The sequence below is a fragment of the Sus scrofa genome, chromosome 1, assembly GCF_000003025.6.
Source record: "Sus scrofa isolate TJ Tabasco breed Duroc chromosome 1, Sscrofa11.1, whole genome shotgun sequence".
Taxonomy (NCBI): Eukaryota; Metazoa; Chordata; class Mammalia; order Artiodactyla; family Suidae; genus Sus; species Sus scrofa.
The window spans coordinates 132,497,245-132,510,837 of NC_010443.5; the positions used below are offsets into that span (position 1 = coordinate 132,497,245).

Sequence of the window (13,593 nt, forward strand, 5' to 3'; positions counted from 1 at the left end):
TTCAGAGCCCAGAACAAAGTAAGTGTTTACTAAATGTTTGCTGAATGAATGAATGAAGCAAGCTTATAGCCTAGTAATAGTAAGTAATATAATGATATAATAGTAAGTAATAGAAGTAAGCTTATAGCCTAGTAGTAGTGGTCTATAGTCTTATGACCACTAGAATATAACTATTCTATAGTTAGCTACTATAATGCTAACAAAATTAATAGTGAACATTTTTCCAAATTCAGAGGACTTGGCATATGGATGAGGCAGGGGCCAAAATTTCCTACACCTTGGAGTTCCCGTTGTGGCTCAGTGGTTAATGAATCCGACTAGGAACCATGAGGTTTCGGGTTTGATCCCTGGCATTGCTCAGTGGGTTAAGGTTAAGGATCCGGCATTGCCGTGAGCTGTGGTGTAGGTTGCAGACTCAGCTCGGATCCCATGTTGCTGTGGCTCTGGCGTAGGCTGGTGGCTCAGCTCCGATTGGACCCCTAGCCTGGGAACCTCCATGTGCCATGGGAGCAGCCCAAGAAATGGCAAAAAGACAAAAAAAAAAAAAAAATTCCTACACCTAAAAGAGAAATTCCTTTTCCCTCTTGTGGTGGTGTTATGGAAGTGACCACAGTCCATGGAAGAGAAGCTGTCTTTGGATCTTTGAAACATATGCATGTAGAACCATGCTTTTTTTGTTTATTTTTTAAAGATTTACTGAAGTATAGTTGATATACAATGCTGTGATAATTTCTGTTGTACAACAAAGTGATTCAGTTATATAGGTACACACTTCCATTCTTTTTCAAATTCCTTTTTTTTTTTTTTGTCTTTTTAGGGCTGCACCCATAGCACATGGAGGTTCTCAGGTTAGGGGTTAAATCAGGAGCTGCAGCCGCCGGCCTATACTACAGCCACAACAATGGAGGATCTGAGCCATGTCTGCAATCCACACCACAGCTCATGGCAACACCGAATCCCCAACCCACTGAGTGAGGCCAGGGATCGAACCCACATCCTCATGGATACTAGTTGCACTTGTTAACCACTGAGCCACAACAGGAACTCCCCTTTTTCAGATTCTTTTCCCACATAGATTATCACAGGATATTGGGTAGGGTTCCCCACGCTATACAGCAGGTCCCCGTTAGCCAGTCATTCCATATACCACGGTGTGTATATGCCAGTCCCAAATCCCCAATTCCATCCCGCCCCCCAGCCTGTCCCCTTTGGTAACTGTATGTTTGTTTTCAAAGTTGGTCTGTGTCTGTCCTGCAAATAAGTTCATTTGTATCCTTTTTTTAAGATTCTACATGTAAGCGATATCACATGATATTTGTCTTTCACTGTCTAAGCCACACTTGATATATGAGCATGTGAGCCAGGTGGAGAAGGAGGGATTCCTTAGCCTAAACAGAAGATCATGGCCTTAGGTATTGTGCTAGTCAGAATCCTGGCAAGCAAGTGACAGCTCATTCACATGACTGACCAGAGAGAGTTTCATGAAACTTTTTTTTCATAAAAGTTTTTATTTTTTTTTGATTTTTATTTATTCCATTATAGTTGATTTACAGTATTCTGTCAACTTCTACTATACAGCAAAGTAACCCAGAATATATATATATTCTTTTCTCACATTATCCTCCATCATATTCTATCACAAGTGACTAGAAAGGTTAGAGTTAAGGGAAATCAACAAGGGAGTGGTGTTAGTAGCCTTTAACTGAGAGACTGAAGACACAAGGGGAGAAAGGGCTTACTGAGACCTGAAAATACTTGTAGCTCTTGGGAAGGACTACCCAAGAGGTCCCGTGGCCCTGGAAAGAAGAAAGTGGCCACTGCTAAACTGTGGCCCAGGCAAGGGGAGGCCAGGGAATGCACAGCTTGGTCTTCCCTCAGCACTCTCATCTGCCACTGCCATTGCAACTGAAAGCCACATGAATGGAGCCTGGTTAGGGCAGTTCATAGCAGTCAACCTCTCCATGCATAGAGCTGGGGAAATAAGGATAGAAAACAGGTCTGGAGGAAGCAAGAATATTTCTAACACATATTTGCGCCTCAGTGTCTACTTTTTCCTTTTGGTTGAAAAACATGTATCCCCAGTAGAGGAAACACATAGTTTTTTGTTGTTGATGTTGTTATTTTGCTTTTTAGGGCCGCAGTTGTGGCATATGGAGGTTCCCAGGCTAGGGGTAGAATTGGAGCTGCAGCTGCTGACCTACATCACAGCCAGAGCAACACCAAATCCAAGCCGCATCTGCGACCTACACCACAGCTCACGGCAATGCCAGATCCTTAACCCACTGAGCAAGGTCAGGGATCGAACCTGTGTCCTCATGGATACTAGTTGGGTTTGTTAACCACTGAACCACGACAGGAACTCCAAGAAACACATAGTTTCAATCAGCAGATGTATCATGGCAAGATGATCTGAATTCGCTTATACTTCCACAGGAAACATAAAATGTACCACATCAGTGCTCTCCATAAGGCACAACCATGACACAGGATAAAAAAGAAATGGGGTTGGGAGGAATGACACAAAACATAGCATCCACTGTCCCTGCTTCTGTGCTGAGTCTCAGGACTAATTTGATAACCACAGCTTCCTCCTTCTGCTATCCCTTCCCTGTTCCTGTTCCCCTCTATAAGTTCCTTGGCTGGATAGTCTTTTCCTCATAGTGAGACTCAAATCTTATTTGTACAAAATCTGATTCTATGGCTGTCTTGTATTTATTGAAGTGCTGCAATTTTTCATAAGCCAGGTTGGTAGAAAAATACTAAGAAGGGCTCTAGTAAATTCTCTAAGCTTTAGGCACTGCCCTCATCCCTCCTGTCAGGTATCAGCCATCCATGTTCTCCTTTACAAAGTTGGATCACCCAGGCCAGTAGAGTGGTCCCATCTCTGCATGTTGGTTTAGCAGCATGAGAAGCCAGTCCGTCGCAGCTTCCAATTTAGTGGAACCATGACCCTCTCAGAAGTCTTCTCTTGGGCACTAGAACCTCCAAAACCACCAGTCCCCAGATTAGAATCGAACTTCTTTAAGTGCATTATTCATATCTTGATTCTGAAGCATCTGACTGTCAGGGAAATGGCACTATATTTTGACCTCTGCTTTGAGGCATACAGCCTAACCACACAGTTCTCTGTCTCCCTGTAATTGCAACTGTGTCTGCACTAATTCATTCCACCAGTGTATCAATGATGAGGTGGTGAGTTTATTGGACGAGAACTCATTTCCATGCTTTTTTGCCAGTGAGTTATATAAGGGATAAAATAATGTATCCTATAAGTCTAGGAATGGTTATGCTGGCAAAAGAATTAGGAGCAAAGAGAAAATACTTGTTTAGAACATGTAGCTATTCTTTTGAGGAAAAATGGCTGCTGTCTCTGTGATGGGAGGGATCCAACAATATGGTAGTTAAGTTGGTCATCCTAGAGAATGATGCTGTATCATAAGCTCAGTATTGGTCTCTGCCGTTGGAGATACTGAGATACAGAGGTGAAATGCTGAGCAGTGGCAGTAGCCAGGTTGGTCTTGATGAGGGAGATCATGCTGAGGAACCTCAATCCCTGCTGCCATAGCAATGTTGTTTAAGGTGCCCATTGACCAAGCACCAGGTTGGCTGAGATACATTCTGACTGATAGCCAGAGGATTTTATTTTGTCCACCTGACTATCAAGAGCCTCTCCACAGTGAAATGCTCTCTGGTGAGCATTTACATGATCAAAGAATATTCTGTGCCCATTATGAGAAATCTATCCTCATACATTTCCCTTTGTTACCAATCTCCAAATCGTATTCTATAAAGTGCCTGACCAGCTTGTTAAGTTTTTAGTCACTTCCCATGTAGATGTGGATGGAAACCTTAGGCCATCTTTCAGTGGCCTAAGTAAATAACCAAATAGTCCTCTTAATGTTTTCCTAATTGGAATAATTTCCCTCCACTCTGGTCTTGCAGAGCCACCCCAACTGGGATTACAGTGCAGTGGCTGTGCACGTCTGTCTTCTGCCCATATCTTATAACATCAGGCCTAAGTCTTTTGCTCCCCAGTCACATGGTTATAAGGGACCCCACCTAAGGCTATAGATATGAATTGTGCTAGAAGAGGCAATGCAGCAGAAGTGGGTGTTCAAAGAGTGAGCCACCTGCACATGTTGAATCTTATCTTTTCTATGCCATTTTCATTTGATGGATGGCTAATGCACATGTCCAATTCTGTGGACAGTGGGTCAGATAACACCCAGTTCACTGAGGGTGACTCAAGTTACATAATAACTTGATTTTACATAGTTAGTGTAATAGTTTGAACAGTCTCCCCCACCTCCACCCCCACCCCCCAAAAAGATAGTCTCCTAGAACCTGTGGATGTGAACTTTTTTGGAAAAGGTATTTTGCAGGCAGAATTAAGCTAAGGATTTTGAGATGAGCTCATCCTGGATTACTAGGGTGTGCCCCAAATCCAACTACAAGTGTTCTTTTTAGAGACAGATGAGGAGGAGATGCAGATGAGAAGTGGGAAGAATGGAGGGAGAGAGTGGAGCCATGCAGTCACAAGCCAAGGAATTTCTGGAATCACAGAAGCTGGACCAGGAAAGGAAGGAAACTCCTCTGAAGCCTTTAAAGGCACTGTGGCCCTGCTGACACCTTATTTCAGACTTCTAGACTCCAGAACGGTGAGAGAACAAATTTCTCTTGTTTTATGGCACCAGGTTTGGGATCATTTGTTACTGCAGGCACAGAAAACTGATGTGGTCAGGCATTTAGTTTCTACTAGGGCCTATAGCAAGGCAGAAACTATTTAAAGAGAGAATAATTTATCTGCAGAAGGGGTCTTGGTTACACTCGGAATACTAGAGGTCTGCACTGATTCTCCTGTTGGGGCTTGCTAAGATAAGGGGGCAGTTGTTGTCTTAGATGGGGCTGGGGGAGCAGGAGTTCTTCCTTATGCAGTGAAAGATCAGGGGATTTGAGAGGTTTCAGCTCTCAGTTGTCTATGTTTGCCTCAAACATCCTCATCTTATACCTTAGGAATCTCCTCTTTTTCCACTTAGACCTTATCTTATACAAGAACAAGCAGTGTTGCACATTTCCTGATGAAGCAACTTGCCGCTCAGAGTGATAAAGCAGTTTGCCTGATCCCATATAGGTGGTTATGGCCAAAGCCAAGAGTCATTCCCAGGTAAATTTGAATCCTCAGCATATTCTATTTCAGCAGGTTGCAAGCACCTAGAAATCTATGTGAGAGAGGAAAGGTAGGTGGAGATAGTGTATGTGTTTAGCCAGGTGATCTTCAGTGGTATGTGCCCTGCAGCTGTAATAGATAAGGAAATTCTTGAAAAGCTTAAATTAGATCTGTTTGCCCTGCAGCTATAAAAGGTAAACATCTCTAAACACTTCCAAAGAGGCTGTTCAGTTTTTTACCTCTGCCCTGAGTTGAGCTTTCAAGGCTAATAATTTGTCCTTTCCTCTATGTTATCTGGGTTTTGTAAGTATCCAGTCCATGGCACAATCTATATAATCTAAATCTGACAAAACAACTCACACCACTGTCACATGACCTCAGCCATTCACAGACACACCACTCTATGCGACAGCTGTTGATAATTTGAGTAACTTATCCTACCACATACTTAAGTTATCCATTTCACCTTGGCAAAGGATTAAGTGCACCTTCATCAAATATGTGAGAAACCTAAACACAGAATCCCATTTTGAGGATCTGTTTTCAGGAACAAATCCTGGTTTCATTTACTGGATCAGCCTAGTTCCCGGCAGCAAACAGATGGTATGGTCCAAAGGAATAATTAAAGAAAGTTTAACGGAGGGCCATTTATAGGAGAGTGGGTAAGGTTATGTTAAACCAACAAGAAATGGTAAAGCGTTTGGCCAGTAAGAGTTGAATGCTGTAACCACCCCTAGGTCAAAGGTGTCAGGGGAGGAATTATTTGCTGAAATGTGGAGAGGGTGGAAGATGGAGAGAAGGCCATCCAGCTGGAGCTGTGGCTTTTGGTATAGGAATCCAGCCAGTACAAAGCAGCTATGACAAGAAAGGAGCCAGGATGCTAAGTACCCTGATATTTTCTTTCCTCATACCTTGTAGCCTCCTGCTGATGCCTCCCATCAGGCAAACGCAATCACAAGCCAGCAATTTAACTTCTGAATCAGTAGTATGTGTATAACTGGCTTTGGAAGCCAAAATATCCCTACAGCAATGAGGCACTAAGCCAGCCCCCTGGTCTGACATATTTGATTGGGATGGGAGTATTCAATTGGTATGACGGCACCAGAGCTAGCAGCCCTCTTGTTCCAGCTCATTCCCTCTGTGATTGCCGAGACGGGAGGAAGCAACCCCCTTCCACCTCCAGAGGCTGAGTATATGTCTGTGTGTGTACCCTTCCCCTATTAAACTGGCTTCCGGGGGCTGCAATGTGCTTGGCCTTAGGAGTCAAATACAAGGGGACCTGACTCCTAGCCCTGACTTTTACAACCTGTAGGATAATGGGCGAGTTAGTTGCCTTGAACATCAGCTGTTCCAACTATATAATTTGGCATAATAACCACCCTAACAAGAATGTTGCAAAGAGTAAATGAAATGATGGAAAGTTCTTAATAGGGCTTTTCACACATGGGAAAGACTCTTTAAATGTTCCTTTTCCATACTGACTTTTTTCTTGTGCTGCTGCAACCACTGTGTAAAACATATTTGTAGCTCATTTTATGAGAACACATTCCAATCAGCTTATGAAACAAAAACCTTTAAAACACAACTTATTTTAAGGTGAGAAGGGCCTGAATTTAGGCAAAATTGTGGAGGTGTGGTTGATGATCCCATTCACAGAAATGACAGGATCACTCTAACTGGGATAAAGGAAGTTTACGCTACAAGAAATAATTATATGAGAAAAGCTACTTAACCAAAAGTAACCACAGATCTATGCAGATGCTCTAAGGAAAAGGCTCTGGAAGGATATCCACAAAACTGTTAACAGTGGTTAGTTCCAGAGACCAGAATGGGATTGGAGGGCTGTGAGCAGTGAAAATACTCATGTCTCTGAATATTTAAATATTGCCTAAAGAATTTAAAAGAGCATGCATATTCATTCTGTTTAACTTTTTAAAACCTTTAACATTCTTATATGGTTCAAAATAAGATGTCAATATTATGGACAAAGCAAAGTGTCTGCTAGGAAGTATAGTAATATATAAAGAAATGATGATAGGTAATAAGTAAGATGTTATAAGTCTCATTTATTTACTGAAGAGGAAAATTTTATTGACTGATTTAGCACATGGTATGTAAACTAATGCTGTTGGCCATTATATTACAAGAGAATATACCTTTTTATTCATATTTATCCCTAACACCTAGTCTAATAACTGTTATATGCTCAGTAAGCAAATATTATATGACTAATGAATTTTTTAATTGAGAGACAGTGGTATGGTGTAAAGAACAGAGTTAAATCAATTATCGTGGGTGCTTTACAACTTCCCTAAGTGTCTGTGCCCTTATCTATAAAATGGGGACATTGGTAACATGAGAAGTTCCAAGACTATAGTTTTAATAAACCCGTAATTGTCTAAAGTTTGAGAACTTACATTGAATCTCCAATGATTTATTATGCCAAGCAAGATATTAAAAAATTATCATTTACTGTCACTATTATTTCATAAACAAAGGACATTTTAACACCAAAAATATAAGAGAGACACAGTTCAGAATGAACAGTTCTTCCCAAGAAAGGATGATTGGCAACATTAGAGCAGTGCATACACACACACACACACACACACACATACATACATAGATACATGCAAAATTGTATAGGAAATTTGACTAAGATTTACAGCAGATTTTGAATCAAAAGGTTAAATGAACTTTGGTTTCCCTCCCTTCATCCCTAAGAATTAGTAACTACTTTTTTATTTTTCTAAGTTTACTTAATATTTTTTATTTTCCAATTAGAAAATATGCTCTTATTTGTTTTTTTAAAAATGATGTGCATAAAGGAGAAAATGAAACCCACTTCAAGCCCCTCCCCTACTCCCATTCCCCAAATGAACTGTAACTAAAGTATAGGATATCGTTTCCTATTTCTGTGAAGCTATAAACATACATGTATGGGAATAGCTTTTATAAAGGAAAAGAACTTACTCAAGTTTTCTATCCATTTGCAGAGTAGAGAGCTGCATACGTTGTAATGAGCAGTTGAACTGGATGTTGATAATCTTTAGGGAAAATATTTGTTGGGCTCAACTGAGAAGACTGGCTCTTTGCCATACATTCTTCATAGTTGGACAGGAGGCTTGATTTGAAAGCTTTCCTGATCTCAGCAGGCAGTTCATTCCTGTGTGTTGTACATAAGAGCCTAAGATCTTATCTTGGATAAAAATCTACTAAAGATGAAGGTAAAAGCTGAGTGTCTGGAGGCAGAAGATCAGGGAGATATTTGGAACAGAACTAAAGGGGTTGGTGAAGTCATCCCCCAAGGCTAGCCAGAAATCAAGGGTCAGGAAACCAGGGTCTTGAAGTGGGTACTGGCCCCCATCAGAGAGCCATGTTCATGGCTGTGTTTGGGTGGCACAAGCTTAGTGAATGGAAGCACTTTCATCTCTGGAGGTTCCCATCATCTGCTAATTCTCTAAAAGTACCTTTCAGGACTAGAAAGCACCTGGAAATCGGTGCCAGGAAGCCTTTGGGAAGCTGGAAGAGTGGTTCCCAACTGCTGGTAGATGTTCGCCTTTTCCCAGGTTTCAAAATGTGAAAGCAACAAAATCCAAACATTTTCAAACCCCTGAGTTAGTGCCCCAGATTTGGTCACAAACATTTGCCGTGTTTGCATAGACAAAGATAAAGATAAGAGGAGGCAATTGGCCTGAACTGGAGTATAAATGATCCCCATTTGCTCACTATTTATTCATGTTTAGCAAATGAATGTGTACATTGACTGAGTTGAGACAACCTCAAAGTATGTAGTCCATACACTTTTACCCTTTAAATATCAAGAATGTTGTTCACGCTCAGTAAATGAGAATGGGGGCAGGGGGTGGACAGTTACTTGGTGTGAGTATGGGCAAGTATATTCTCCTTTGAGTGATTTCCTCATCCTCATAAGGAATGGCAAATACCCCACTCAGGTGACACTGTCCCACCTTATATATGGAAATTATCATTAGGAATCACACAGAATTTCAATTTAGGTCAGTATATAGCCCCTGTGCCCTTCTGAACCTAGTGCCCCAGGCAGCCTCTGGGGCACTAGGTTCAGAGCTGGTACCATACCTTAAACTGTTTGTCAGAGCTGGTACCATACCTTAAACTGTTTGTCATATTTGGACCCAGCGATCTCTAAGATTCCTCCTAGAACTGCTCTACTGTTATTCTTTAGAAACAACCCATCGAAATGAGGAAGAAAACTATATCTTTGAAATAAAGTGTTTATATCAATATGTTTAATCAAAGATCATGATTAACAGAGAAAGGGAACTAATTTTGTCTTCCCTGTGTTCTTATTGTCCCTTGTCTACCTGCCTTCCTAGCTCTCTTGGGCCATAGAATTTCTAGCTCTCTTTCTTCTCTTCTGCCTTGCGTGAATTCTGCAGAGTGCATCCTCTTCCTCCATTCTTTTTCACAGGTGATCTATGACCTCCCCAGATCTCAAAACCAATCTGAAAGTTTCCTAAGCTTTGGATTTTGAGTCTGGGATGTGATAGGCCCACAGGGGGCGATGTAGACTTCAGCATTCCAAGGAGAATGGGGGTGGAAGTTACCATATTGAAAATACCACTGATAACAGGAATGCCTTAGGCTGCTGTGGCTTGTAAGCCACAGCGCAGCAAGCTACACTTCCCTACATGTGTTCCATGAGCCAGAGATATTAACTGGTTGCTCAAATAAGTATGATCACTTACATGGCAAACTGTGTTAAGCAACATTAGGCAGATTTCTTTACTAAGAGATTATGCAAAGCTTTTAATACTAATATGCATTATGAATCTCTAAGAGGAGGGTTAGACCGTGCCTCATTTCCCAAATTTATTGAACTCCAGTACCTTTTTAATCAAGACTCATCTTGTGAGACTAGGGTTCCATAAGACACATGTTGGGAAACCAAGCCCTAGCATTCTAAAGGCAGCTTCCTCATTTTATACAGATAAAAAAAATAAAAATTAATCTTCCTCAGACAGTTTATAGGCAGAGATGGGACAAGCATCCAGGTAGCTCAGAGGTTGGCTTTGATCTTCTCTTAATGACACGGGCCCTTAAGACAGTTCCTAAAGATTACACAAGAGGTTAGTTCCAGCACATAAGTGAGAAACACCCTCCTTTTCTTCTGTAGGTCCTGCTCCATGGTGTTTAGTAAGAAAGTGGATGTTACAAGCAGACACTAGAGCTGGAAATAACTTTGGAGGATGCCTGGTCTGACTCCCTTGTTTCACAGGTAAGGAAACTCTGGCTCAAAGAAGCATATAAGATTTACCCACAGTCACATAACAGAGCTTGGATTAGACCTAAATCTACTGAACTTGATTTCCAGTATGGAATCCAGCATACTGCAACCACTAACTCCTGAACTAGCAAAGATGGTTTACTGAAGTCAAGATGAGCCCTTTTGGTGATGAAAACTTACACAAATTATATATGTGTGTATAAATAGATAGACGGGTGGGTGGGAGGGAGGAAGGAGGGAGGCAGGGAAGGCAGCAAGGATGGAGGAGAGAAAGAAAGAAATCATTTTTTCAACTCCTGAAGGGGCTAAGAGTTAGGGAAAGAGTGAAGGAGAGTATACATTATAAACAGCTAAAATGTACCCCAAAAAAGTCTTCTAAAAAAGTGAAGGAAAAAACAACTCATTCAAGATATTCAAAAGAAAATCTGACTTTTCATCATCACCAATTAGTGGTTCTCCATCCTGGCTGCATATCCGAATATCTGAATCCTCTAGAAATCTTTTCAAAAAAAAAAAAAACCTCCCATGTTTGGGGTGCGGCCCAGACACTGGCAGCTTTCAGCAACCTTGCAGGTGATCTCACTGTGCAGCCAGAAGTGAGACGTACTCGCTGAACCCAGGGAATCCAAGGCAGACTGCCCCTTCACTCCTACCTTATCCAGCCTCTGGGTCTGCGGGTGGACTGTCCAGCTGAGAGGTTTTCCAGACGTTCGTTCACAGTAGAGGCTTGCTCACGGCCTCACCCTGAGTGTGCAGCCAGAGCCAGCAACTCCCAGCTTCTTTCTGGGCTTCTAGCTGCCCTGGCCTGCCTTACTGGCTTCCGTACCCCTCTTAGCATTTGTCATTAATCCAAAAACATGGGGAAGCTAAAGTGAAATCCTTCTGTTTGTTTATGTGGCAACAAGCTCAGAGTCTATGCCGAAAAAAATGTCCTTGGCCTTTGACAGGGCCGCCTTGAAGATGCCTCCATCTGTTTTAAATAGTCCAGAAACTAGCCCGGGAAACCAGTGCCCTCCACCAGAAGCCAGTCTGCTGAATCAGCCCATAGGAGCAGAGAGAGACTGGGGTGATTCAAATGCAAGGGTGTTTTTGACATTTTTTGTATCATTTAGCTTCAGAGGAATGCAGAACTTTTAAGGGAGGAATTTGGATTTGACTGTGGAGAATAGGTCAGATGGAGATTGATTTGTGAGATTGATATTTTTGGTTTTGGGGAATTCTTGAAATACAGTGATGAATTCCCATGTATGGAAGGGAATTAAGGGTTTATGACATTCACTTTAAAGAAAAGATGTCATTATTAGGAAACAAATCCTTTAAAAGCCTTGGAGAAGAGTTTAGGGCTACATCTTTGAGACTTCAGAAAGATATCTAGAAGGCAAGGAAAAGAAAAACATACATGCTCTCATTCTTACATGTATAGAGAAGAGAAAAATAAAATAATCTTTTTAAAAGTAACACAAATGCAGAGTTCCTGTCATGGCTCAGGAAGTTAAGAACCTGACTACTATCCATGAGGATGCGAGTTCAATCCCTGGCCTCGCTCAGAAGGTTAAGGATCTGGCATTGCCATGAGCTGTAGGGCAGATCACAGATATGGCTCAGATCCAGTGTTGCTGTGGCATAGGCTGGCAGCTGCAGCCCCAATTCAGCCTCTGTCCCAGGAACTTCCATATGCTGTAGATGCAGCCCTAAAAAGAAAATAGAAAAAATAAATAATAAAAGTAACACAAATGCAAATTTAGAAGCCTCATCTATGCTGTGAGGAAAAGAAGCAGAGTGATGGGCTATAAGGAAAATTCAATATTAATTAAGAATAGTAAGGATATGAGGAGATAGCACTGCAGTGGGAACAAATGAAAAGTGTAAAGTTATTTTTCACAATGGGTTCTACGCATACATGGAATGCTCACTATATTTAGGGAGGTGTAAAAACACAAGCTTCCTGCCCTCAAGAAATCTACCCTCTAGATAAAGAGGCCAGAGAAAAGTATGATGCTAATAGCAAAAGGACATATAAATACAAATGGCAATTTGAAATACAAAAGATATTCCACAATATAAGTGAAAAGTAGGCTTAGAGAGTAAAGATGCCAGGGGCTCCATACAAGGAAGAGGGTTCTTTTGGCTGGTGTAACTGGGGAAGAATCCCCAGAAGTAGGGACCAGAAAGCCAGCTTCTGAAGAAGGGGATAAGACTCAGGAGGCAGGAAGAGGTGGGGGGCAGGAGTGTGTCAAATGGGTGGCAAAGAGAGCACAACTTGCACCCATCTGCAGCATCTTCCTATCTCTCACCTACAGAAACTACAGAGACTTAGGGAGCATGAAGAACATGAGGAAATCTCTGCTTTAGCATTTTCTTGCTCTAAGGAGCACTAGAGATTTTTTTTTTTAATTATTTAAGTATAGTTGGTTTACAATGTTGTGTTGGTTTCAGGTGTACAGTACAGTGACTCAGGTATTTATGTGTATAGATATATGTTCTTTTTCAGATTCTTTTTTTTCAAATTCTTTTCCCTTATAGGCTATTACAAAATATTGAGTAGAGTTCTGTGTATTATACAGTAAGTCCTTGTTATCTATTTTATATATAGTAGTGTGTATCTGTTAATCCCAAGTCCTAATTTACCCCTTCTACCACCTTTCCTCTTTGGTAACTGTAAATTTATTTTCTATATCTGTTTTGTAAATAAGTCCATTTATTTCATTGTTTTTTAGATTATACTATAAGTGCTATCAAATGATATTTGTCTTTCTCTATATGGCTTCTTTCACTTAGTATGATAATCTCTAGATCCATCCATGTTGCTGCAAATGGCATTATTTCATTCTTTTTTATGGCTGAGCAATATTCCATTGTATGTATGTACACCATCTTCTTTATCCACTCCTCTGTTGATGGTCTTTTAGGTTGCTTCCATGTCTTGGCTATTGTAAATAGCACTGCAGTGAACATTGGGATGTGTGTATCATTTCAAATTAGAGTTTTCTCCAGATATATGCCCAGGAGTGGGATTACAGGATTTTATGGTAACTCTTTAGTTTTTTAGAAACCTCCATACTGTTCTCCATAGTGAACATGCCCACCAGCAGTATAGGAAGGTTCCCTTTTTTCCACACCCTGTTCAGCATTTATTGTTTATAGACTTTTTGATGAT

General features: G+C 41.1%; 1 long non-coding RNA gene across 1 annotated transcript in view; it reads right to left on the reverse strand.

Annotated features, from left to right (window-relative positions):
- LOC110261468 overlaps positions 1–11,889 on the reverse strand; it is a 206,817-nt gene extending 194,928 nt beyond the window's left edge. Inside the window, exon 1 of the long non-coding RNA XR_002345560.1 lies at positions 11,090–11,889. This is a non-coding gene — a long non-coding RNA (uncharacterized LOC110261468). The remainder of the gene's footprint in view (positions 1–11,089) is intronic.